This window comes from Somniosus microcephalus, chromosome 2, assembly GCF_052327205.1.
Source record: "Somniosus microcephalus isolate GS21.2 chromosome 2, FLI_Smic_1.0, whole genome shotgun sequence".
NCBI classification, from domain to species: Eukaryota; Metazoa; Chordata; class Chondrichthyes; order Squaliformes; family Somniosidae; genus Somniosus; species Somniosus microcephalus.
Genome location: NC_140988.1, coordinates 342,803,037 through 342,830,329, shown reverse-complemented (window position 1 = coordinate 342,830,329; position 27,293 = coordinate 342,803,037).

The window sequence follows — 27,293 nt, the reverse complement described above, 5'->3', positions numbered from 1 at the left end:
GGTGAATGTGGTGATTATTCTTGTTTTATAAGAAGCATTGTAATTGGTTGCCTGTTTTCCTGCCTTGAGATATATCCTGTAAACTTATTGGTTAGTTGATTCCATGTGACCTGTGGTGGCCATCTTAAATTCAGTTTTCTACAGTGGTTGAGACTGGGTGCTCAACATGTACTTGCTGGTTTTTTAAGGTTAATAAAGCCTAGCTTTTGAAAGGCAATCTACTCTTTATTTCAGTATGTAAATGTTTGACTGCACAGGGCTGAATTTTAACTCCCAAAAAATGAATGGGTTGGGGTTGGGTGAGATGTTAAAACTTTAAGGGGGAAAAATTCAGCGGTGCCTCTTAATTAAAAAATTAGCACCCCTCCGACTGAAATTCAGTTGCAGCGCCACAAGCAGGAGATGGGGTGCTACTGGAAGCGCTCCACCTCCTTCTTGGGGCGTTACAACTGAATAACGCGGTGCTACGTGCAACAGCTCCATACACATCAGCACGTAGCGCCGCGTCATTGCAGGCCTCCCCCCCTGATTAAAGGGGAGGGGCCTAGCACTGCGCGCTACACCACCGGGGAGCGGGGTGCCGTGAAAACAGCCCGGCACTCAAGAGGAGTCGGCCAAAAAAAATGGCCACCCGACACCTGCCCTTTTAAGTAGCGCCACCGTAGCTGCAAAAACGCCACCCTGACCCTGTCGGACATATCGTCCGGCAATAGGTCAGGGGGCTCAACCCAGGTTTGTGGCTGGGGTGTGAGGGGGGCAGTGCGCATGGTTTCCCAGGCCTCAGGAACCCTAGCAGCTGAAGGGAGGTGAGGACAGCTTCGGGGAGAAGCACTGCTTGTGGGCCAGGAGGAGCAGGAGTGCTTTACCCCGGCTCCCCAAGCTTACCCTCCTGCCTTGTATTGGATCCCCACACCCTCATCAGACCCCTCCCCCATACAAAGACCCCCAGGATCGGGGATCGGACCACACCCCCTCCCTCCACCCCGGGGTCAGGGATTGAACCCCCGCCCCCCAGGATCAGACACACCCGGGTAAGGGATGGGATACCCACACCACGCTCCCAGTAGCTGTTATGTTCATTAATAAATAGACATTCTTATTATGAACACTGCTAGCTTCTAGCTAGTCATTTATTCAGTACACACTCTCTAGGTACAGTATCTGTAGAGATGCAGCATGTGTGCTCCTGTGTGCAGGCTGCCATCTTCACTGTTGCCTTGTGGGTAGCCTAGTGCCTCATGGGTAATGTAGTCTTATACATACAGCTATATACAGCTCTACGGCTCCACCTAGTGTCCACTATAGAATGACATGTTATTGATCACGACATCCCCCTTTCTTTGAGGTTTAACAAAACCAATATCAATCAACATTTAAGAAAACAATAAAGATAATATCAGTAACACTTTTGTTAGTGCTCTATAAACATAAACATTTTCAAAACAGTCAACACATTTTCAAAGCTTTACATTGTGCTCAAAGATTAAGTCTATCAGGCTTTTTTACTTCACGTGTGGATCTTCTCAACACGGGTAAGTCTGATGTGTCTTCATGAGATTATTCTGGCGGTGAATGACAAGATGCAGTTGCGGCATTGTCATCAATCTGCTCTTGTATAGATCGAGGTCTCCTTGCGATCTTTGCTTGGAGAGGGTTTCAGTGTTTCCTTCACTCTTCATGCCATAACTCTCAATGTAGTCAATGCACTCTCGAAAAACTGCTGGCAGCTGGATCCCATCATACAGCATAGTCCTCTCAGCAGCCTCGGCTAATGGAACACCAAAGATTGGCCTGAGGGAAGAAGGAGTATCCACCGGAACTGCTTCCTGCTCTGGTGCAGGCTTCTTCTTTTTCTTTTTCTCTTTCCACTGCTTAACAACATCTGCTGCGGTTATATCTTTGGACTTTTTCTCCTTGTGTTTTTCCTCTTTGTGCTTTTCTTTGACCTTAAAGTCTTTTTCTTTCTTCTTGGAGAAACTAGGCTTTTTGAAGACATGGATACCCTTTGGCCTTTTCATCCTTGATGGGCTCTCTGCTTCATCACCTGAGTCATCTGGTCTGCTTATGGCACAGTTTATACGGTAGACTCTCTTGACCAGTTTTAAGTCTTCACAAGCTTTGTCACCTAATATCGAATCAAGTCTTTCAGCCACAACAGAAAACATGAGATGATGCACTTTGTCTTTGACTGTCACTTTGAGTCTGCATACACCTAAGCTATCTATTTTCTGTCCATTATAGTCCTTCAGTAGTACTGACTTTTTCTGTATTTTGGGCTTTTCTTTCATATTGTTAATGTCACTCATACTGATTAAGTTTGCTTTTGCCCCAGTGTCCAGTTTCAATGTAACTAATGCTCCATTTATCTGCAGTGGGATCATCCATTTGTCCACTTTTACTGCATTGACTTTATGTTCAGCATTGTCCATTTCTGAGGGCTGCACATTTTCTGTATCTTTTTTGATATCGTCACATGACACCATTCCTACAAAAAATGTCTCAATTAAATCAGTGTCCTCAATCACATTAACTTGTTGCCCTTTCGTTGTTTTTACTTTTGAAAAGCATTGTTTGACAAAGTGATTCTTTCCATTACACTTTGTGCACATTTTTCCAAATGCTGGGCATTGTCTTAACTGGTGTTTGTAACCATAGCGTTTACAATTAAAAATTTCATCCTCCGATTGCTTTTCATTTCTGTTCTGCCCACGTTTCTTCCCCTTGTAGGACACAGCACCGACAGCAGCATTATCACTCATTACAATCGCATCATTATTGATTTCACTGAAAGTCTTCGCGTGCTTTCGAGCTAGCTCGCTGGCTTGGCATATTTTCACCGCATTTTCCAAATTTAGTTCGGTTTCTCTCAGACGTTCCCTGACTTTTTTATCATGAATACCAAACACAATCTGGTCACGAATCATGGATGCTTTGAGCTCAGAGAAATTACATGTCTGTGCTTTCAGTTTCAGATCAGTTATAAAGCTATCAAAAGTCTCATTTTGTTGCTGTGTCCGAGAACAGAAGATGTATCTTTCATACGTCTCATTCTTTTTGGGAGAGCAATGTGCATCAAATTTTTTTAGCACATCTTCTAATTTTCCTCTGTTCTCCTCTGGATTAAATACAAATGTATTAAATACCTCTATTGCCTATGGGCCTGCAACCGTAAGCAGCAATGCTATCTTCCTTGCGTCTGGCTTCGTACCAAATCCGATGGCTGCAATGTAGAGTTCGAATTGTTGTTTAAAAATCCGCCAATTGTAGTCGACATTTCCCTCGAGATTCAAACGCTCTGGTGGCTTCAAATTCTCCATGTCGCTTTTCACAATTTTCAGCAGATCTTCACCACCCTGGTACCATGTTATGTTCATGAATAAATAGACATTCTTATTATGAACACTGCTAGCTTCTAGCTAGTCATTTATTCAGTACACGTTCTCTAGGTACAGTATCTGTAGAGATGCAGCATGTGTGCTCCTGTGTGCAGGCTGCCATCTTGACTGTTGCCTTGTGGGTAGCCTAGTGCCTCATGGGTAATGTAGTCTTATACATACAGCTCTATGCAGCTCTACAGCTCCACCTAGTGTCCACTATAGAATGACATGTTATTGATCACTACAGTAGCGACTGCAGGCACCCTACCTGGGGCTGCTCCCTGCTCCGGAGTGCTCCCTGCCCTACTGGAAGCCAAGTCTGTCAATCAGGCTGACTTCCAGGCGGGGATCTTATTTTTTAAAAATACACGCGCTGTGGGGTCAAAACTCCACAGCGCGTGGGAAAACATGAACTTCCTGGTTTCCCGTCCGAAACTTCGACCCCCTCCCCAAACGTATGCAACCTGCCTTTGTCAAGATTGGGGCCAGCTGAACTAGGAATGCGCCACTATGCATTCTATTCTCATAGAATCATAGAGCACAGAAGGAGGCCATTCGGCCCATCATGCCTGTGCCGGCTCTTTGAAAGAGCTATCCAATTAATCCCACTCCCCCTGCTCTTTCCCCAGAGCCCTGAAAAGTTTCCCTTTTCAAGTATACAGTATATGTCCAATTCCCTTTTGAAAGTTACTATTGAATCTGCATCCACCACCCTTTCAGGTAGTGCATTGCAGATCATAACAACTCCATTTTTTTTGCCAATTATCTTAAACCTGTGTCCTCTGGTTACCAACCCTCCTATCGGTGGAAACAGTTTCTCCTTATTTGCTCTATAAAAACCCTTCATACTTTTGAACACCTTTATTAAATCTCCTCTTAATCTTCTCTGCTGTAAGGAGAACATCCCCAGCTTCTCCAGTCTCTCCAAATAAATGACGTTCCTCATCCTTGGTACCATTCTAGTAAATCTCTTCTGCAAGGCCTTGACATTCTTCTTAAAATGTAGTGCCCAGAATTGGGCACAATACTCCAGCTGGGGCCTAACCAGTGATTTATAAAGGTTTACCGGAACTTCCTTGCTTTTGTATAGGCCTCGATTTTAACCACTCCCACCCCCCACCCACTCTCACCCCCCCACCCCAGCCAGAAGAGGCCCAGGCAAATTTTACAACTCTGCCTGTCTCTGGACTCCTTGTGGAACAGGAGGAGCAAGACTGCTGCCCCCAGGCCTCACAAAGAAACCTCGGGCCTCCCCAGCCCCAGGCTTTCCCCCTCCAGATCACGGCCACCGCCTCCCTTTAGCCAATCATATTCCTGAAGTGTTCCTGGTTGCCTTAATTCTGCATGGATCAGCAAGCTTAGGGCTGTGCCCAATATGCCCACCCATGCACCAATGATCTCCCCTACTGACGGCTGGGGAATGTCCCCACGAATCCCAGCTGCGGCCTCTTGTCACTAAATTCCCACTCCCGCCCGCCGGCCAGGTAGTGAATCTGGCCGGGTGTCAGGTGGGACACTGGAAAGGTTTATTTAAAGGAGGCTCTGCTGTTGAAATCGGCAGGGCCTCCAAGTCCCCGACCTGTCCAGGTGTGCTACCCGTGCACCTTTATTGCCCCCTCCCCTCCCAGTAAAAATTGAGGTCTATGCCTTTATTTATAAAACCAAGTGTGCAGTATGCTTTTTGAGCAGCCTTATCAACTTGTACAGCCATTATCAAATGTGAATTTGACTTGCGTGTTCATACCCTGCTATGACTTCTTCAAGTCTCCGTGCTCCCAGCAACTAATGAGCCAAAGTGTGAGACAGTAACAACCGGAGGGCGCTCTCCAGTTAAAATCGCCCCCAGTAAGAGGAGTTTGATTCTTGTGAGACTGGCGGAATTTCAGGCTAACATTGCCTACATTAAAAAAAAAAAAAATCTCGACACAATGCAATGACAGTTCAGGGAAACCTTGTGAGCTGTGTGGAGTGTGATTTGTGGGACTGTACTAAGTGTTGGAAAATTGAGTGCCTGAAGCAGAGGCTCTCTCGCATTTGAGCAGCAATTGGCCGCACTGCACAGAATCACAACAGATATGTGGGCCAGGATTTTGGTCCGTGGCGGGCGACGTCGGTGGCGAGTCCCCACCCTGCTGCTGGCTCCAGCCCGCTCTGTGAAATGAATTCCGTTAAGCCCGCCCAGCGCGTTTCCCGGGCCAATTAGAGGAAGCGGGTCTAGTGAAGTCATTTGATGACGCGTCATCAGCTGGTTTCCTTAAAGGGACCCCGGCCAACTTTATTTTGACATTTGTGCTGTCAGTGTTATTCAGCATTGAGGTGCTGCAAATGCTGACAATCACTGCGATATTGGACAGATTTGTGTGCGCCTTTGGAAGTGGCTTTGTGAGTTGCAGGGAATGGTGAGACATAACGGTACCCCCTGCAATGGTGGTGAGTGTGTAAGGAATGGCTTGGGCATTGTAGGGATGCTTTATGGTGCTGGTGTGGGGTGGTGCCAACCTGGCGCAACATGTGGCAGCCAGGGTGTACAGCATCAAGTGAAGTAAATCTGGCCATGGTGAGGCCATCCCTGGCCATGGTGAGGCCATCCCTGGCCTCCCAGGCAGCAATGTGCTCGGGTGCTGATGCCCTTTGTCCTGTGCAGCATCAGGTGATTGTGGAGAAGGTTGGTGTTGCTGCTGGTGTGCCTGGTGCTGCTGGTGTTGGGGCTGATTGTGGTCAGATTCTGAGGACCAAGGTGCGACAGTATAAAGGGCACCCATGTTGATGGAATAGATGGCAGCTGAAGTAAAGATGACAGAAGCATTCTGTCAATGGTGAGAAAGTTCTTCCAATGAGTGGAGAGTGGAAAGTGAAAAGCCTGCAGAATGTGTGCTGGAAATGGAGTGAGAAAAAGCTTCTGCCTGAGGAAAGTGAATATCAGTCAGGTGGGAGCTTTTGCAGTACATTTGAAGCTGTCAAGTAATCAGCTGGAGCAATGGCCACTGAACGCATGCCTCAGCTTGACAGCTGTGGTCTGCACACAGTGGGGATCCCGTGGTCATGAAATTAAAGATAAAAGGTAAGTGAAAAAAGGCTGTTAAGCATCTGGCAACTAGATGCTAATCATTTTACTTCGGTCCCCCGCTGCTGCTGCTTGGGTCTGCTCAGCGTTGACAGACCTAACATTAGGAAAAGTGTGTGGTGGCGTGTTGACAGTGGCATCCTGACCCGCTGTAAAAAAAAAAAAAACCACTTTCCCACCTGACCCGCCACCGATTGCGCCCACTGAGCCCCGGCCATGGTTTCTGGATCACAGCGGGAGAAAATGGTCCTGTGCCTGTTATCACAGGGTGGGATAGATCCTGACTATGTGCGATAGTGTAAAATGGGTATTAGCGAGTCGGCATCCCGTTTTACGTCTCTCCTAATTGAAGTCAATGGAAATAGATATCAGGAGAGATGTAGAATGGGCTGCCGACTTGGTATCACCCATTTTACACTGTTGCACAGTCAAGAGCTATCCCAGTGTATGGGATTGTTTCGGGGCTTTGCTTCACAACTGACGGCTCTGCCCAAAATCTTAAACTCACTCTTTTGGGAATCATGGATGACAACTGTTATTCTATCAATCCATAGCACACTATTATCTGATCTTGCCAACTAGCCCAATGGATGCTATTGCTGTTAGTTTGGAAATAACAACAGAAAATGCTGGAAAAACTCAGCAGGCCAGGCAACATCCGTGGAGAGAGAAATAGAGTCAATGTTTCGGGTCAAACCTTTTGTCAAGACTGAAAATGCACAGGAAATGAAATAGATTAAAAGGCCGGGCTGGGAGAGAACAAAAGAGAAGTGAAGAGACATTAAGAGGTATTCAAAACGAGACGAGATGGTGATAGGACTAGTGGAGACAAAAGACGGCTCTAGATTAGGTGTGAAATGCGCTGGCAGAATGGGAGACAGCTGCCATGTGGGAGAGAAAAAAAGGGGTGGGGGAAAGGGCCAAAACAAAGGTGTGGATAAAAAATAAGTAAAAATGTAATGGGGGCCGAGGTTATGATCTGAAATTGTTGAACTCGATATTGAGTCCAGAAGGCTGTAAAGTGCCTAATCGGAAGATGAGGTGCTGTTCCTTGAGCTTACGCTGAGCTTCCATGGAACAATGCAAGAGCCCGAGTACAGTGAGGTCTGAGTGGGAATGGGGCGGTGAATTAAAATGACAGGCGGCCGGAAGCTCGGGGTCATCCTTAAGGACTGAACGGAAGTGTTCTGCAAAGCGGTCACCCAATCTGCGTTTGGTCTCCCCAGTGTAGAGGAGACCACATCGTGGGCAGCGAATACAGTATGCTAGATTGCAAGAAGTACAAGTAAATCGCTGTTTCACCTGGAAGGGGTGTTTGGGGCCCTGGACAGTGGGAAGGGGGGAGGTATAAGGGCAGGTGATGCATCTCCTGCGCTTGCACAGGAAGGTGCCGGGCAAAGGGGAAGGGGTGGTGGGAGTGATAGAGGAGTGGACTAGGGTGTCTCGGAGGGAGCGGTCCCTACGGAATGCTGAAAGGGGAGGGGAGGGGAAGATGCGTTTGGTGGTGGGATCACTTTGGAGGTGGTGGAAATGGTGTAGGATGATCCGTTGAATGTGGAGGCTGGTGGGGTGAAAGGTGAGGACAAGGGGAACCCTATCGTGGTTCCGGGAGGGAGGGGCAGGAGTGAGGGCAGAAGTGCGGGAGATAGAACGGACACGGTCGAGGGCCGTGTCAACCACGGTAGAGGGGAATCCTCGGTTGAGGAAAAAGGAAGACATGTCGGAAGCACTGGTGTGGAAGGTGGCATCGTCGGAGCAGATGCGGCAGAGGTGGAGAAACTGGGAGAATGGAATAGAGTCCTTACAGGAGGTGGGGTGGGAGGAAGTGTAGTCCAGGTAGCTGTGGGAGTCAGTGGGCTTGTAGTGAATGTTGGTCAATAACCTATCCCCAGAGATGGAGACGGAGAAGTCGAGGAAGGGAAGGGAAGAGTCGGAGGTGGACCATGTGAAGGTGAGGGAAGGGTGGAAATTGGAGGCAAAGTGAATAAATTGTCTAGTTCAGGGCGAGAGCAGGAAACGGCACCGATACAGTCATCGATGTACCGGAAAAAGAGGTGAGGGAGGGGACCTGAGTAGGACTGGAACAAAGAGTGTTCCACATATCCCACGAAAAGGCAGGCATAGCTAGGACCCATGCGGGTACCCATAGCAACACCTTTGATTTGGAGGAAATGAGTGGAGTCAAAGGAGAAGTTGTGAGAACAAGTTCAGCCAGGCGGAGGAGGGTAGTGGTGGATGGAGACTGGGCGGGCCTCTGTTCAAGGAAGAAGCGGAGTGCCCTCAGGCCATCCTGGTGGGGGATGGAGGTGTAGAGGGATTGTACGTCCATGGTGAAAAGGAGGTGGTTGGGGCCAGGAAACTGGAAACTGTTAAAGTGGCGGAGGGCGTCGGAAGAGCCGCGGATGTAAGTGGGAAGAGACTGGACAAGGGGAGAAAAGATGGAGTTGAGATAGGAAGAGATAAGTTCAGTGGGGCAAGAACAGGCTGAAATGATGGGTCTACCAGGGCAGTCCTGTTTGTGGATCTTGGGAAGAAGGTAGAAGCGGGCTGTGCGGGGTTGGGGAACTATGAGGTTGGTGGCCGCAGGGGGGAAGATCTCTAGAGGAGATGAGGTCAGTGACAGTCTTGGAAATGATGGTTTGATGTTCGGTAGTGGGGTCATGGTCCAAGTGGAGGTAGGAGAAGGTGTCGGAGAGTTGGCGTTCAGCTTCCGCTAGGTTGAGGTCGGTGCGCCAAACAACAACAGCACCACCCTTGTCAGCAGGTTTAATGACAATGTCAGGGTTGGATCTAAGAGAATGGGGTGCTACAAGTTCAGAGGGAGGTAGGTTGGAATGAGTGAGGGGAGCAGAGAAATGGAGACGGCCGATGTCACGGCGGCAGTTAGCGATGAAAAGATCTAGAGAGGGTAAGAGGCCAAGGGGAGGGGTCCAGGTAGAACGGGAATTCTGCAAGCGGAAGAAAGGGTCAGCCGTGCGGGGGGAAGACTCCTGGCCAGAGAAGTGGGCACGGCGACGAAGGCGGCGGAAAAAGAGCTCAACATCGTGCCGAGCTCGAAATTCATTGAGGTGGGGGCGTAAGGGGATGAAGCTCAGGCCTTTGCTGAGGACTGATCATTCGGGGTCAGAGAGGGGAAGGTCAGAGGGGATAGTGAAAACGCGGCAGGGGATGAGATTGGGAGAAGGGGGGTCAGAGGAAAGTGAAGGGGAAGAAGGTTCCGGAGGAGCGTTGGTGTTCAAGAGTTGATGAAGCTTGCGATCCTTGACATCGGAAAGGAAGAAAAAAAAAATTTGTTGAAGCATCAGATGAGTCGAAGGATGAAATGGAACTGTGGACCCGGACAGCTTTGAGATAAAGTGCGTCGGTGCTGCTGAAGAGAGAGGTCGAGAGTGTTCATGTGGCGCCGCATGGCGTTGAGCGTGGATCTCAAGATGCGGCGAGAGCAGTAGTTCGAGGAACGATGAATATCTTGGAGATATTTGTAATCCTGGGTGGATCCGAAACACGAAGGGTGGAAGTTTAGTTGGAATCCACGTGGAATAAGTCGGAACTGGAGACAGTTGCTGAGGAAAATGATGTGGCTGTGAAACCGAGTCGTGGCAGATACCTGATCAAACACGAGAAGGAAAACTGAAAGTAATGAAGATGAACAAGGTTGAAGAGCCAAACGGAGATCCCGTTGAAGAGAAGAGCAGAACTTCTTCAAGGTAGGCATTCCTAGAAGAGGTGTGGCAGTGAACCAAACACTAGTACGATAGCTGTTAGTTTGGAGCCAGCTAGTACCTAACATTACAAATCTATTGAATTGACTTGAATCGAATAAGATGTAGTCAAGGTTTCAGACTTCTACATACTGTTATGACATGAACGACAATTCTCTGGAATGAAACACCACATGAAATCTTGCGTGACCTAATGTTCAATTCAAGTAAATGTCCAACAGCAGGTTACATAGAATTACATAGAATTTATAGCATAGAAATAGGTCATTCGGCCCAATTGGTCCATGCCGGTGTTTATGCTCCTCACGAGCCTCCTCCCACCCTACTTCATCTAACTCTATCTGCATAACCTTCTATTCCTCTCTCCCTCGTGTGTTTATCTAGCTTCCCTATAAGTGCATCTATGATATTTGCCTCAATCACTCCTTGTGGTAGCGAGTTCCAAATTCTAACCACTCTCTGGGCCTCTCACACACATCAAGAATATCTAAAACAATGAGTAGTTGAGAATGAATTACCAATTTGTAATCTAGTCAAAGGAACTCACATGACATGATAAACCACCAAAAACAGAGTTCAGACATTTTATCAACTCTTTTAGATTGCAACCTTGAACTCACTCCCATTCATCTGTTAGTTTATACAGTGGATAATTTTTTTAATGTAATTACACTTGTAATTCTTGTTCTGCTGTAGCTGGGTTCCTGCTACTTTCAGTCTGCGCCAGGTTTGTGAGGTAATTGTAGCCGAGACTGACATTCACCGATGGAAATTAAGCTAGTTTGGAATGCATTAATGCCGTTTTAGAGATAATTAATTTCTAATTGATTACTGGGGAATTCCAGTGAATAAAATATTTCTTCTTTTAACCTCTGTCAAATCTTTGATGACCTTTTTTATTTACTCCTTATAACAAAGAGAGCAAATTTCAACCAAACCTACGACAAAAGTTGAAAAGACAAACATTTAATTTCTAACATTTTAATTTAAATGGAGCCTTTGATTGAAAATTACATTGTTTAACTGTTTGAAATTCTGAATGTACACCTTCGGTCTTATCTAATTTATATTGCTTCTCTGCTCTTAATGGACTGTACCACTGATGATATCATGGGTTGATTCTAAGCCGTTGGCTGCAATACATTTTCAACCCATTACATCATACAGAGGAATAAACCATAATGAAAGGCGATCAACTTACTTTTGGCAGTGGATTTTAAAGTACAGATGCAGGATTTTGAATTCTTGAACGCAGGGCTTAGTGAAGGTCTCTTAGCATCCAGAATGCAAATATAGATAGTTAGGTCAAAGATTTATTAGCTCTGCCAAATCCAATGATGTGTATTAGTTGCTTGTACTCTATATTAATGGGAATGTTTGTTAAAGGGATTGTTTGCTCCAACTCATTCCTATGCTGCCATTTCACTCACTCAGTGTCAGCATCAAGCACTTGCAGACTGGTGTAGCACACAGAGGCAGAATAAAGCTCCTCTACTCTGCCCGTACCTTGGAAGAACACCCCACCCCCACTAATGCAACACTTTTCCATTTCCCACACCAGCCAGCCAGCAGCATCTCTAAGTGAGATTGCCAATTTAGTGCCAATTTGCGCTAAATTGAGGGTAGCCATCATCAATAGGAAATACGTTGAGACTGCCCAAACTCATTTCATATAGGACCATTACAGCCAACAAGCAGAGGAAACTTTCATCCCATCAGTCTGGGCTCAATCTGAAATAAAAACAGAAAATGCTGGAGAAACTCAGCAGGTCAGGCAGCATCTGTGAAGAGAGAAACAGAGTTAACGTTTCAGGTCGATGACCTTTCGTCAGAAGTGGAAAAAAGCAGGAAATGGAACAGATTTTTAAGCAACTGAAGAGGCTGGGAAAGTGGGGAGGGGATGAAAGAACAAAAGGGAAGGTCTGTGATAGGATAGAAGGCAGGAGAGGCTAAGAGATATTCAAGGCAAAAGGAGACGGTAATGGGACAGGTTAAGAAACAAAGGATGGCCCTAGATGAAGTGTAAATTGGCTGGCAGAATGAAAGACAGCTGCCATGTGGGGGAGAAGAAAAAAAGACAGACAAAAAGTGTGGATAAAATATATATATATATATATATATATTATATATGATAGAGGCTCAGGTTATGATCTGAAATTGTTGAACTCTGTTGAGTCCAGAAGGCTGTAAAGTGCCTAATAGAAAGATGAGGTGCTGTTCCTCGAGCTTACAATGAGCTTCCGTGGAACAATGCAAGAGGCCAAATACGGTGAGGTCTGAGTGGGAGTGGAGTGGTGAATTAAAGTGACAGGCGATCGGAAGCTCGTGGTCCCCCTTAAGGACTGAACGGAGGTGTTCCACAAAGTGGTCACCCAATCTGTGTTTGGTCTCCCCAATGTAGAGGAGACCACATCGTGAGCAGCAAATACAGTATACTAAACTGCGAGAAGTACAAGTAAATCGCTGTTTCACCTGGAAGGGGTGTTTGGGGCACTGGGCAGTGGGAATGGGGGAGGTATAAGGGCATGTGTTGCATCTCCTGCACTTACATGGGAAGGTGCCGGGCGAAGGGGTGTTGGGGGTGATAGCGGAGTGGACTAGCGTGTCTTGGAGGAAGCGGTCCCTACGGAATGCTGAAAGGGGAGGTGAGGAGAAGATGCGTTTGGTGGTGGGATCACGCTGGAGATGGCGGAAATGGCGAAGGATCAATCTGAGCCTGGGTCATAGAAGGCAAGAGGCGATATCTAACCCACTGCAGCACCTGCTGATGGGTGCGCTCGTTTATAGGAAGATTAAACTTGAACTGCTGCTTGACGGGCAAGATAGTCACTTGTTACAATCCATCCATTGCTGGATGAGCAGATTTGACAGTATGGCCTAGAGATTCGATGGCATCTCACCCGTTTTAGAGCCATAAAATGGGCGCCTTACCATCCAAAATGGCAGGTGGTGTGCGCGCTCTCATTCTGTGCAGGAAGTGTGCCACCCGCCATGTTGGTAAAGGCCCCTGCATGGGTGTTCAGGGCCCACGCCTGACTCGGACATTAGGCCTTTCTCCATTTACACAGAGGGAGCCTAACGCCTGTTTCAGGCTCCCTTAGCAAAATTTGTTTGCGACTGACTGTAGTGTGCGTCGTGTGCATGCTGCGGTCAGTATTCTCCTGTGCTTGGCAGCCAAAGCTTAAAGGGACCGCTGGAGGCCGCCTCCTGAGAGGTCAGTTTTAATTTTTTTTTTACCTACATTATTGTGGAGCCAGGAGGAGCAGGGTGCCAAACTACCAAAGAAGACTGCTGCACATACTCCAGGAAATGCTGCTCTTACTCCTCCTCCTCCACATCTTGCTGCCCAGGTGGTGGCAACAGCTTTTCTCCCATTATCGCAAAGTCACAATTACCGTGTCCGTGTCCTCCAACATCAAAACTCTGTCCTCTGGAGCTGCACGGATAGGTGTACCTGGCAGTGGAAGACGGCTCAAGGCATCTGCATTCCCATGGTACTTGCCCGCCTTGTAAACGATGACATACTCATATGCCCTCAACATCACTGCCCACCTCTGGATCCGGGGTGACACCATCCGTGGTACTGCTTTCATTTCATTAAAAAGAGATAGAAGAGGTTTATGATCGGTGCATATGGTGAATTTCCTGCCATATATGTACTTGTGAAACCTCTGTAACCCAAACATTACTGCTAACCCCTCTTTATCTAACTGGGAATAGTTTTTTTCCGCCGGTGTCAGAGTTCGAGACATAAACCCTATTGGTCTTTCTGTTCCATCTTCCAAGCTGTGTGAAAGAACCGCCCCCACCCCGTAAGGTGAAGCATCACAAGAGAGAATGATGTCTTTCTCTGCATTGTAGTGAACCAGCACATCCGAGGACAGCATCAGTTTCTTGGACTGTTCAAATGAAACCCTCTGTTCCTCTTCCCACTGCCACTGTGTCTCCTTACGCAGAAGTTTGTGAAGAGGTGCTAACACTGTTGCCAAGTTTGGTAAAAATCTGTTATAATAGTTTAGCAGTCCCAGGTAAGCTTTTAACTCAGTCACATTGGTAGGAGCTGGGGCCTCCTGCAGTGCTTGTACCTTCTCCTTGATTGGATGGAGCTCGGTGGCATCCACTCTGTGTCCTAGGAACACGGCCTCATTCCCCAGGAAAGTGTACTTACTCCTCTTGAGCCGTAACCCAGCCTTATCCAATCTTTGTAGTACCTCTCTCAGAGTGCTCAGATGCTCCTGGTCGGTTCTTCCCATCACCAGAATGTCATCCAGATAGATTGAAACATGTGGGACCCCTTGCAGTACACCCGCAATAGTCCTCTGGAAAATAGCTGGACTAGATGAGACACCGAATGGTAAGCGGTTATAAGTAAACAAACCCTTGTGTGTATTTATGGTTACATACTTCTTGGATTCCTCATCTAGTGTAATCTGCAAGTATGCATGACTCATATCCAGCTTCGTGAATTTCTTCCCTCCAGCCAGGTTTGCAAAGAGATCCTCTGTTTTGGGAATAGGATACTGTTCTAGTTTAGACACCCTATTTACTGTCAATTTATAATCTCCACAGAGTCTTACCGAATTGTCCGGTTTTAAAACAGGTACAATGGGAACTGCCCATTCTGAACATTTCACGGGTTCCAGAATGTTCTCTCTCAAAAAACGGTCAAGCTCAGCCTCTACCTTCTGTTTCATGGCATACGGCACAGGTCGTTGTTTAAAAAACCTTGGCAGTGCCTCCTTGTCTACATAAATCTTAGCTGGGGGGCCATTAAATGTGCCAAGTTCTTCCTTGAACACGTTCTCATGTTTAATCAATACTTCTTGCAAAGACAATTGTTTGCCTCCCTCTATTTGATTTATTGCTCCCCAATCTAATTTAAGTTCTTGTATCCAGCCCCGACCTAACAGGTTTGGTCCGGAACCCGATACTACAACTACAGGTAGCTGTTCCACGATGTCCCTGTGTTGCACAGTTACAGTAGCTGTACCCAATGTCGCCACTCGTTCACCAGTATATGTTTTAAGCTGCATGGAGCAAGACTTTAACTCTGGAACTTTTGCACGGTTCTGTAGTGTATGTACCTTTAAGAGGAACTATGTTTTTTTGAAGCCCCTGTGTACTGTAGTACCGGTAGTGACCACTCGGGTATATAAGCCTGTATAGCGTCTTGTATAGTTAGTTCACCTCCAGACGTTGTTCAGTAAACACTTGTTAAATCAACTCCTGCATTCCATGTCTCCATTAACACACGGATTCAACAGTGGCGACGAGTTAGAAACGAACTTACCTGCAATTCGTCAGCACCTCAAGGAGATTGATTCCTCAGACGAAGGTAGAAGAAGAAAAAAAAAAAAAAAAACTGTGGTTTCACCAGCTAAACGGGCTGGTGGCAGGTAGTGCACTGATCCTTCCTGGGCAGCGGGCTGGGGCTCGATCGGGTGGCTCTGCAGCGGGGCCGGGCAGCAAGTCGGAAAGCAGAAGCAAACAGAAACAGAGGGTGGAGCACTCAGGAGACGGCCGGCGCTGCAAAGCAGGCCGGCGTTCGGACCGAGCAGAGGGAGGGGAAAGTCCCAGAGGGTCCGACGGGAACAATTCTCCAAGTGACGGAGAAACTGTTTAAAATATATGTGTAAATAAAAAAAAATGTTAAAATAGAAATACCGCGAAAAGCTGCAGGTCGCAACGGGAACCGTGGAGAACAGCGTTGGCAGCAGCGGCAGCGGCGGGAAAGCGCGGGAGGCGCCACCTTGACTCGGCAGGGAAGAAGGAAAAGCACGGGAGGTGCCATTTTTGATTTTCAGGATGCCTAAGACTGGCAATATTACTGCTTTCGATAGAGATATAGAGGATTGGACCACATATGTGGAAAGAGTGGAGGTATGTTGCAAGGCGAATGAAGTAGCGGATGATAAAAAGGCATCGGTACTTCTCAATCTGATGGGCGCAAGGACATATGGGCTGTTACGAAACTTGATCACTCCAGCCAAACCGATGGACATGAATTTTAAGGAGATTGTTGATACCCTACAGGAGCACTTAAATCCAACACCGCTGCTGATAGTGGAACGACTCAAATTCTTCAGGAGGAATCAGCACAAGAAGGAAAGTAACGCTGATTACCTCACCGAATTACAAAAGCTGTCAAAGCACTGCCAATTCAGGGCAGGACTGGCAGATTCTCTACGAGACAAATTCATCTGCGGTCTCCTAAGCGAAGGAAGACAGAAAAGACTACTTTCTGAGAAAGATTTGACACTGGACAAGGCTTTCAGTGTGGCTGTATCATACGAAGCAGCAGCAAGAGGAGCTGCAGAGATACAGCAAAAGCCACAGGACTTTGGCACCCATGAATTGACATGGGGTTTCGAGAGATGTTATCGCTGCGGCAGATCCACCCATGACCAGAGGGACTGCTGGTTCAAGGACAAAGCATGCAGGCAATGCGGGAAGATGGGACACATTGCACGTGTATGCAGATCTGGAAAAAAATCCGCTGACAGTAAAAAGGTCAATAAGGAAAAGTACAGAAAGGTACAAATGATGACGGACATTAGCTCCGAAGACCAGAAGAGCGATAGCGACTCCGGAAACAAGAGACTAAGCTGTCTCAAATTACATAATGTAATTGCCAAAGAAGATTACCAGACCATTTGGGTTACCCTCACGATAGCGGGGTCCCCAGTTAAAATGGAGCTAGATACAGGATCAGCTCTGACCATCATAAGTCGACGGGATTACGAGCGGCAATTTCCGCATATACCTTTGAAAGACACATCCATTATCTTGAAGACATATACGGGGCAGAAAGTATACCCCAGAGGGAAAATAAGGGTGCCTGTTGTATACAACGGCAAGGAAATACAGAAGTTGTATTTATACGTTCTGCAAGATGGTGGTCCACCGTTATTGGGACGTGAATGGATCAGAAAGATACATTTAGACTGGCACTCCATTCAGGCACTGACGGTGACCAGTAAGAAAAAAAATGATGATGACGTCATACCTGGACGATTAAAAGAAATCTTGGCTAACACCAAAGACGTGCTTCAACAGGAACTAGGAACCCTGAAAGGCGCCACCGCCTCAATAAAAGTGGAAGATGTGGCAATTCCCAAGTTTTTTAAGGCAAAGCCGGTGCCATACGCAATTCGTCCAGCAGTCGAGGCAGAACTGGAGAATTTGGAAAAAGCAGGCCTGTTATCCAAGGTAGAGTGGAGCGAGTGGGCAACACCCATCGTCCCGGTCATGAAGAAAACATTGAATAATGATAAATCTGAAGAACAGAGAAAAATTCGCATCTGTGGGGACTTCAAGGTGACTGTAAACCCGGTTCTTCACATGGTACAGTATCCTCTTCCGAGGATAGAAGATATTTTCGCCTCACTATCCGGAGGGAAACGTTTCACCAAAATTGACTTGGCACAGGCATATCTACAGATGGAGGTTGAGGAGGCCTCTAAAAAGTATCTCACGATAAACACACACAAAGGCCTGTACCAGTACAATCGACTGGTTTTCGGAGTAGCATCAGCTCCAGCTATCTGGCAAAGAGCTATGGAGCAAGTCCTGCAAGGGATTCCGGGGACTCAATGCTACCTAGACGACATCCTTGTAACAGGAGAAAACGACAACGAGCACCTTGCCAATTTGGAGCAGGTGCTCACGAGGCTGAGAGAACGGGGCCTATGAGCAAATCGCCCCAAGTGCGAATTTTTCCAGAAACAAATATCATATTGTGGCCATGTCATTAACGAAGAAGGGTTGCATAAGTCACCTGAAAAAATTGAAGCGGTCGTAAAAGTCCCCGCGCCTGAAAATGTCTCACAATTAAGGTCGTTCCTGGGATTAATAAATTACTATCATAAATTTTTACCGAACTTGTTAATGGTTCTGCACCCTCTTAACGCACTGCTACAAACGGGAGTAATTTGGAAATGGAGCGAAGACTGTAAACGTGCCTTCCATAAATGCAAAGGCTTGATCACATCCAAGGAAGTGTTGGCTCATTACAACCCATCACTCCCAATCAGACTGGCGTGCGATGCATCCCCTTACGGTGTGGGAGCGGTATTATCGCATAAATTCCCTGATGGATCGGAGCGGCCGATAGCTTTTGCGTCACACTCATTGAACTCAGCTGAGCGTAACTATGCCCAGATTGACAGGGAGGCACTCAGCCTGGTGTGGGGGGTGAAGAAATTCAACCATTACCTACACGGACAAAAATTTACCTTGTTGATGACCATCAACCCCTCGTCTCCATATTCAACCCTAAAAAGGGCGTTCCCATTCTGACAGTGCAAAGGCTACAGAGGTGGTCCCTTTTCCTAGGGGCACACCAATATGACATAGAATACAAAGGAACAAAACAGCATGGGAATGCTGATGGGTTATCGCGCCTACCGTTGCCAACGGTAGAAGAGGCGCCTACAGTGGACCCAGTGGAGATGTTCCACTCGACCATAATGGAATGTCTACCAGTGACAAATTCTACCATTGAGTGTGGTTTTCACAGAGTGCTGAGAGTTGGAGTGCTGAGAGTTGGGTGAGTCAGGGAGTTAGGTGAGGCAAGGCCTCAGATCTTCAGCGGGTGCTTCAGCGGTAGAGCGGGCCTACAAAGGGCTCCAGAGACCAGGTAAGGCTTACTTTACTGGTGGTATTGAATTAATTTAATTTAACTTGATTAAAGGGGTAGGTCATGCCAGGAGAGCCCAGCCCCGTGATATGCTCCTCTTGCTCTATGTGGGAATTCAGGGATGCTGTCAGTGTCCCCGACCAACACGTGTGCCAGAAATGCATCCAGCTGCAGCTACTAACGGGCCGTCTTGGGGCGCTGGAGCTGCGGATGGATGGGTTGTGGAGCATTCACGATGCTGAGAGGGTCGCGAATTACTCGTACAGTGAGTTGGTCACACTGCAGGGTAGGGCTGCACAGGCAGAAGGGAAATGGGTGACCACCAGGCGGAACAATAGAAGCAGGCAGGTAGTGCAGGGGACCCCTGTGGCCATCCCCCTTTCAACCAGATATACCACTTTGGATACTGTTGGGGGGGATGACTTACCAGGGGAAGGCGGCAGCAGCCAACTTCCTGGCACTGGGGGTGCTCCTGCTGCCCAGGAAGGGAGGAAGAAGAGTGGGAGAGCAATAGTGGTAGGGGATTCTATAGTAAGGGGAACAGATAGGCATTTCTGTGGCCGTAGACGTGAATCCAGGATGGTTTGTTGCCTCCCTGGTGCCAGGGTCAAGGATGTCACTGAGCAGCTGCAGGGCATTCTGGAGGGGGAGGGCGAACAGCCAGAGGTCGTGGTCCACATTGGTACCAACGACATAGGTAAAAAGAGGGATGAGGTCCTGCAGCAAGAATTTAGGGAGTTAGGTAGAAGATTAAAGAGCAGGACCTCAAAGGTTGTAATCTCTGGATTACTCCCGGTGCCACGTGCTAGTGAGTATAGGAATAGGAAGATAGAACAGATGAATGCGTGGCTAAAGGGATGGTGCAGGAGGGAGGGCTTTAGTTTCCTGGATCACTGGGTCTGCTTCTGGGAAAGGTGGGACTTGTACAAGTCGGACGGTTTACACCTGAACCAGAGGGGGACCAATATCCTTGCGGGGAGGTTTGCTAGCACTGTTGGGGGGGGGCAGTTTAAACTAACTTGGCAGGGGGATGGGATACAGAGTGGAGCTATAGCCGGGGGTGATTTACAGCCAAATACGGAGGAAAAAATAAGTCAGCTGGGAAGGCAGAGCAAATATGTGAAGGCAAAAGGGAATATGGCAAGGCTGGAAGGCATTTATTTTAATGCAAGGAGTCTTGCAAATAAGGTGGATGAACTGAAGTTGTTGTTGAACACATGGGAGTACGATATTGTTGCTATCACGGAGACATGGTTGAGGGAGGGTCAGGACTGGCAGCTCAATATTCTGGGGTATAGAATCTTCAGGCGAGACAAAGGGGGGTGTAAAAGGGGAGGGGGTGTTGCAATATTAATTAAGGAGTCAATTATTGCTGGAAGGAGGGATGATATATTAGCGAGTTCCTCTAATGAGGCCATATGGGTAGAACTTAAAAACAAAAAGGGGGCAAGCACTTTGCTGGGAGTGTACTATAGGCCCCCAAACAGTCAGGGGGAGATAGAGGAACAGATATGTAGGCAAATCTCAGATAAGTGCAAAAATAATAGGGTAATAATAGTGGGGGATTTCAACTTCCCCAATATTAATTTGGATAGTCAGAGTGTGAAAGGCTTAGAGGGTGCAGAATTCTTAAAGTGCATCCAGGAAAGCTTTTTGAGCCAACATGTAGAAAGTCCTACAAGAGAGGGGGCGGTACTGGACCTAATTCTAGGGAATGTAGCCGGGCAAGTGGTGGAAGTGTCAATAGGAGAGCATTTTGGCGACAGTGACCATAATTCGGTGAGATTTAAGGTGGTCATGGAAAAAGACAAAGACGGCCCGGAAATAAGGGTTCTAAATTGGGGGAAGGCCGATTTTAACATGAAAAGGCAGGATCTGGCCAAAGTGGACTGGGAGCAGCTACTTATAGGAAAATCCACATCAAAGCAGTGGGAGACTTTCAGAAGGGAAATAGAGAGAGTACAACGTCAACATGTTCCCGTAAAGGTCAAGGGTGGGACCAACAAGCAAAGGGAACCTTGGATGACAAGGGATATACAAAAATGCATTAGGAAAAAAAGGGGGGCTTTTGGCAGTTACAAAAGACTAAAGACAGAGGAAGCCCAAGAGGAGTATAAAAAGTGCAGGGGCATACTTAAAAAATAAATTAGGAGAGCGAGGAGGGGCCATGAAATAACACTGGCGAGCAAAATAAAGGAAAATCCTAAGATGTTTTATAAGTATATTAAGGGCAAGAGGATAACCAGAGAAAGGGTAGGGCCCATTAGGGACCAAAGTGGCAATCTGTGTGTAGAGCCAGATGATGTAGGCGGGGTTTTAAATGAATTTTTTGCATCTGTGTTCACTATGGAGAAAGACGATGTAGACATAGAAATCGGGCAGGGGGACTGTGATATACTTGAACATATTAGCATCGAGAGTGAGGAGGTACTAGCGGTTTTAGCAGGCCAAAAAGTGGATAAATCCCCAGGCCCGGACGAGATGTATCCCAGGCTGCTGTGTGAGGCAAAGGAGGAGATTGCAGGGGCTCTGACACAAATTTTCAGAACCTCTCTGGCCACAGGGGATATACCAGAGGACTGGAGAACAGCTAACGTAGTTCCATTATTCAAGAAGGGTAGCAGGGATAAACCAGGGAATTACAGGCCAGTGAGCCTAACATCTGTGGTAGGGAAATTATTGGAAAAAATTCTGAGGGGCAAAATTAGTCTCCACTTGGAGAGAGAGGCAAGGATTAATCGGGGATAGTCAGCATGGCTTTGTCAAGGGTAAATCATGTCTGACCAATCTGATTGAATTTTTCGAGGGGGTGACTAGGTGTGTGGATGAGGGAAATGCTGTGGATGTGGTATACATGGACTTCAGTAAGGCTTTTGACAAAGTCCCGCATAGGAGACTGGTCAAGAAGGTAAGAGCCCATGCGATCCAGGGTGCCTTGGCACGTTGGACCCTAAACTGGCTGAGTGGCAGGAGGCAGAGGGTGATGGTCGAAGGTTGCTTTTGTGACTGGAAGCCTGTGTCCAGTGGGGTACCTCAGGGATCGGTGCTGGGTCCCTTGCTGTTTGTGATCTACATAAATGATTTGGATGAGAATGTAAAAGGTATGATCAGTAAGTTCGCAGATGACACGAGAATTGGTGGGGTGGTAAATTGCGAGGAGGAAAGCCCCAGGCTACAGGACGATATAAATGGGTTGGTCAGATGGGCGGAAAAGTGGCAAATGGAATTTAACCCTGAAAAGTGCGAGGTGATGCATTTTGGATGGACAAATAAGGCAAGGGAATACACAATGAGTGGTAGGGCCCTAGGAAGCACAGAGGGTCAGAGGGACCTTGGTGTACATGTACATAGATCCCTGAAGGCAGCAGATCAGGTAGATAAGGTGGTTGAAAAGGCATATGGGATACTTGCCTTCATTAGCCGAGGCATAGAATATAAGAGCAGGGAGGTTATGATGGAGCTGTACAAAACGCTGGTAAGGCCATAGCTGGAGTACTGTGTGCAGTTCTGGTCGCCTCACTATAGGAAGGATGTGATTGCTTTGGAGAGGGTGCAGAGAAGATTCACCAGGATGTTACCTGGGATGGAGCGCCTCAGCTATGAAGAAAGACTAAACAGGCTGGGGTTGTTTTCCTTGGAGCAAAGAAGGCTGAGGGGGGACCTGATTGAGGTGTACAAAATGATGAGGGGCATAGATAGGGTAGATAAAGTGGAACTTTTCCCCTTAGTAGGGGGGTCAATAACAAGGGGGCATAGATTCAAGGTAAGGGGCAGGAGGTTTAGAGGGGATTTGAGGAGGAACTTTTTCACCCAGAGGGTGGTTGGAGTTTGGAACTCACTGCCTGAAAGGGTGGTAGAGGCAGGAACCCTCACAACATTCAAGAAGCATTTGGATGAGCACTTGAAATGCCATTTCATACAAGGCTATGGACCAAATGCTGGAAAATGGGATTAAATTGGACAGGGCTTGATGGACGGCGCAGACACGATGGGCCGAAGGGACTCTTTCTGTGCCTAGAAATTCACTGGCCTTAGCGCCGCTTTTGAGGCGCTAGAGGGCCTAGCGCCGAAGTTATGGCCAGTTTGGAAATTGACAGGGGCCCTAAATCGGCGTTAGGCTGGTAGCGCTGCACCGGCACCGATGACGTCATCGGTGTGCCCAGCGTCCCGGTTGCCATGGTAACCCGCCTGAACTCGGAAATTGAGTTGCGGCCGCCTCGCCCGTGGCAGCCACAAGCAACGTTCTGGCAGAGGTGCCTTACAGAACTTTGCGCCAGCGCATTAAAGGCCCCGCGGCGGCCGGCCGCTTTCCCGCCGGCCGCCTGGCCGCAGCTCCCTCCCCGGACTTCCCCCCCCCACCCCCGGAACAGAAGCAAGCCCGGCACTTGTCCGAGGTGCCGGGCTCATTTTTAAAAAGATTATCGCGGGCCGCGGCCGGGTGCAGGCAGCTCCTCCTTAACGGAAGGAGGAGGCCTGCACTTCCCGAGCCTGCCGCACCGCAGCGGGCGCCGCAGCGCCGGAATAGCGCCGCAATGCGGCGCGTGGCGCCAGTTTTGAGGCGCTGAGACCCCTCAGTAGCGCCGGCAGCCGTTTGGGCACGGCGCTACTGAATGTTTGGCGCGCGCAGGGGGACTTAGCGCCGGCACTAACTTCCGGCGCTAAAGCCCTCGCTGCGCCAAAACCGAATTTCTAGGCCATGACTCTATGAAAAGGAAACGAAAAATGACCCGACTCTCTCACGAGTCTACGATTTAATGTTGAAGGGATGGCCAGCACATGGCGAACCACTGTTGCCAGCATTCTCGCAAAGAAGAGAACAACTGTCAGTGTGCCGAGAAACCTTGATGTGTGGATCCAGAGTGGTGATTCCACTCAAACTCCAGGATAAAGTGCTAAAGGAGCTTCACGAGGGGCATCTGGGTGGAGTGAAAATGAAGAACTTAGCCAGAGCGTTTGTGTGGTGGCCAGGTATCGATGGAGACATCGAAGAAATGACCAAGAGCTGTCTAGGATGCCAGAAGGTCCAAAACGCCCCACCACAAGCCCCTCTACATCCATGGGAGTGGCCCTCATCTCCATGGCAAAGGGTACATATCGACTTTGCTCGTCCATTTATGGATTCAATGTTCTTAATCGCGGTGGATGCACACTCCAAGTGGCCGGAGGTAATAAAGATGTCCTCCACCACCACGGAAAAAACCATCACAGTATTAAGGACCATATTCACCAGGAATGGGTTGCCTGAACAGATCTGTTCTGATAATGGACCGCAATTTGTATCCGAAGAATTCAGGAAGTTCTTAAAAAACAATGGGGTTAAGCACTACACGTCCGCCCCATACCATCCCGCCACCTATGGATTAGCTGAAAGGTTTGTCCAGACCTTCAAGAAGGCCATAAAGGCCATGGGTAATGAAGGCATAAATCTACAACATAAGGTAGATAACTTCTTGTCTGCGTACAGGAATGCAACACATGTGGTTACAAACCAAACCCCCGCCATGATGTTTTTCAATAGAAGACTAAGATGCCGGCTAGATTTGATCAAGCCAAACATCAGAAGGGACGTAGAGAACCGACAATTTCAAAGCATGAATGAAAGGCCAACTAGAACCTTCCAGATAGGTCAACAAGTTTTGGCCTGGGACTACCGTACCGAGAAATGGCAGCCTGGAACTATTTGCACACAACTAGGACCGCTGATGTATACCGTGGACATTGGAGAAAGCATAATAAGGTGCCATGCTGACCAGATCATAGAGTCATCCGAAAAAGGACAACCTACACCACAACTCTATACGCTTAGTGATGAAGCAGAGATACCCATAGTATCTACCTCCGATCCGGTGATACTGGAACCAGATGAACCCGACACTGGCATTCAAGCCGAATCGACCTTGCCAAAAGAACCTACTACACCACCGAAACCTACTACACCACCGAGGCATTATCCGGACCGAGTCAGGAAGCCTCCAGTGAGACTGAATTTGTAATTGATTAACTTCAGCAAATGTGTAGATTATTGTTCTTGTAAAAATGTTATTTAATGATTACTTAAAATGTTATGTACTATTTATCTAAAAGGGGGGGAATTGTAGTGTATGTACCTTTAAGAGGAACTATGTTTTTTTGAAGCCCCTGTGTACTGTAGTACTGGTAGTGACCACTCGGGTATATAAGCCTGTATAGTGCCTTGTATCGTTAGTTCACCTCCAGACTTTGTTCAGTAAACACTTGTTAAATCAACTCCTGCATTCCGTGTCTCCATTAACACACGGATTCAACAGGTTCCACAATTTTGAGTACTCCTCCCTGTTCATTATGGTTACGCCGCATCCTGTATCCACTTCAAAGTTGACCTTAGAGTCATTTACTGTCAGTTGCAAAGTGATAGGATCCACTTTTGTAATGTTCTTTACCATACTATGCATTATGAACATGTCATCTTCTTTCTCAGCTTCTCCGCTGATGTGATGTGCTCCCTGTTTTTTCACTTCTCTTCCTAGGTTTTGCTTTCCTCCCCCTTTAGGTTTATATGACTCCACGGTTGCTTTTGCCCGGCATGCATGTTTTCTGTGTCCTTTCTTCCCACACTTGTGGCACTTTTCCTCCAGAAACCTGCATTCCCTTGCCGGGTGATCGCCATTGCATCTATAACATGCCTTTACATGCTCACGTTGTGGCTTCCGACGCATATTTAACTTGTGCACAACAACCTGACCGGCAACTTGCTTTGTAGTAGCCCAGTCGGAACCTTGTATTTCTTTTACATCTCGGTTCACTGTCTCTATCAATTGAGCAAGTTCCAATGCTTTTTCATACGTAAGCCCAGTCTCGGACAATAATCTCCTCTGCATTCGATCATCCATTATCCCGCAAACTAGCCTATCTCTCAGCATGTCTTTCAGGTTGTTGCCGTAATTGCAATCGTGTGCCAATTTCCTCAACACCGCTACATAATCCAATACAGTCTCTCCCGGTTTTCTGTTCCATGAATTAAATTTGAAATGCTGTACAATCTCACTCGGTCTGGGATTGAAATGGTCCTTTAGCAAGTCCACTAAGTTAGCAAATGATCTGCCTCCAGGCTTTGCAGGACTGCATAAGTTTCTCATTAAACTATACGTCTGACTTCCCACGGAAGTGAGCAAAATAGCTCTCCTTTTTCCGACATCATTTATATCATTTGCTTCAAAGAAATGCATCAGCACCTCACAGTATTCATCCTAGGTCTGCGTCTGAACATCAAAAGCAGAGATCTTTCCTACCGTAGCAGCCATGATCCTCTATTCAGTGCTCTTTTTTTTTCTTCTTCAAGATGTGATCTGTTTATCCTCATTGCCAATATGTGATATCCGAGTGGTAAGGCCAGAAACTGAGAGAAGCGAGTTATTAGGAACAAAACCCAACTGTTTATTTACCCGGTGTAGCAGAGAAACATCTCTTACAGGCTGCAGGCAAAGCACACAATTCTTACTGCACAATGGCAAGATGGAGGATTCACCCCTGAGCCATACCCAAATTGCAATGCCACATTACCGTATAAACTGGTGTACCAGGACATTGAATACATGACCCATTACCTTAAAAACTGGTGAATATGAACCCTTAATATTTGGCTCCATCTTGTGGATAACTTAAATATTACATCCCAGATTACTATAGAGGCCATTCAGCCCATCGAGTCTGCGCTGGCTCTTTCGAAGAGCCACCCAGTTAATCCCACTTTCCCGCTCTTTTCCCCATATCCCTGCAATTTTTTCTCCTTCAAGTATTTATCCAAGTCCCTTTTGAAGGCTACTGTTGAATCTGTACCCGCCACCCTTGAGGCAGGGCATTCCAAATCTTAACCACTCGTGGCCTAAAAAGTTTCCCCTCATGTCACCTCCGGTTCTTTTGCCAATCATCTGGAAACATGGTCAGGGGTTTACTACAGAGCTCAAAGAGAGTGAAAGCCTTTCCTGAGCAAACTGATGGTCTGTACAATGGGATTTCTGGTGAAGGCATGGCTCTCGTTGTAGGCCGGGTCCCTCACAGGACTCAAGAGTCATGTCCAGAGGGGATATCCCTGGTTGGAATAAAGGTAGCACAGAGGTCTGGCACAGGGTGAATGAATCCTGACTGCTACCAGACCTGCATGAGGCACTGCCTGTGGTCGCAAACAAGCTGCACATTCAGGGAGCGGAATCCTTTTGTAATGAGAAAGATGCCAAGCTGGTGATGGGGAGCGTGCAGAGCAATGTGGGTGCATTGTCTATGACACCTTGAACCCTAAGGAAGCCGACAGTGCTGCTGAGGCCTAGTGCACTCTTGTCCTGCTTCGCTTTGTCCATGAGAATGCGATGTAGCTGTTCCTCCTGCTGTGTAGAGAGTTTGGTCACCTCCCTAACACAGCAAACTGCAATATATTGCTGGAGGTAACCTGTTGCATAAAAGTTAAGGGCCACCGTGATCTTGACAGCTACAGGGAGTGCTGCCCATGCCCTGGTTTG